Source organism: Trichoplax adhaerens, genomic scaffold (assembly GCF_000150275.1).
Source record: "Trichoplax adhaerens TRIADscaffold_35 genomic scaffold, whole genome shotgun sequence".
Classification (NCBI taxonomy): Eukaryota; Metazoa; Placozoa; class Uniplacotomia; order Trichoplacea; family Trichoplacidae; genus Trichoplax; species Trichoplax adhaerens.
Window position 1 is genome coordinate 11,834 of NW_002060975.1, and position 1,303 is coordinate 13,136.

The window sequence follows — 1,303 nt, forward strand, 5'->3', positions numbered from 1 at the left end:
TAAAGAATTTTGAATCAGTTGATTGAGTTTCGCCATGAGTAGGTAAATAAAATTCTATAGCATGAAATCAAACGGATAGACAAAACTGTACGCCAAGTATGGCAAATAATATTTTTATAACTCAATGGTTGGTTTGATCGGTGTGGGTTCAATAAAATCCGTTAAAGTTCATATTCTTTACTGCTACGTGAGTTACTCTATGGACTACACGTATATGAACAACTGCATCAACTTTATGAATCATAACGTCCAGCTTGTTAGTGCTTGATGATTTCTAAACAGAGTTTGATGAGAAAGTGTAACACTTTAATATACACTGCCGCATTGACTTCTTGATGTTCAAGCTTGTGATGTTTGTGATTTTATTCTTAGAAAGTTCATTTGTTAATAATACTTATGATCATTGGTAATTTACTTTTTGCATGGGAGTTTTCAATGCATGTTTTAAAAAGTCATAATACTCTATTCTGTGATGGACGGATTTACTTTTATTGCCTTTGGTCCTAGCTGTTATTTGTTAATTTCTTGATAAATCAAAAGCAACATCGCTGCATTAAACACTTAATATCAAGCAATACTACAATTCAAACAAACAGAGCTATAATTTGTGGTACAGTCCTATGCATATGCTACACTAATACAGTGCACCCATATAAATAATGCTTAGTTACAGAGTGTGATAGCGTTAATGTAACTGAATTAAAAATAATTTAAAATAACTATCATGAATAGAACTAGCTGCCACTTGTTGCGACCACACTAAAACACTCTACACGCTTCCTATTTTGAAGGTGTCCATCTCTGATTTTATTTCAATCTCACCTATTTATACTTATTTTACTATTGCGATCATTACTGCCCTTCTTATTTGCATAATTATAGTGCAGTCTCATAACAGTCAGGCAACGTACAGCTATATTCAAATATTAAGCTTTGCCCAGATTACGAATTGGTGCTTACGACAAACAACAACGAATAGTTAGCTGAGCACAATAATATAAGTATCCTAGCGTACCCCTATCGTTAGATTGTAACTCAATCCGTGTATGCTGACATTGTAGCTACTATGACTATTAACAGTTAATATACATATCAAAAAGGAACAAAATCAATCAAACATCTTAAGAACAACATAACCTCGAAAGGCAATCAGCATTGTGTTAAATAAAGCTCATTTAGAATAAAAATTGATATTAAAATCGGACAGCAACACCACTGCAAATAATTAATTGGTGTATATATAACATGCAGTTTTATAAATTACACTACAGTAGTAGTAGTGTAAAGGCAAGGCTTCAGTAGG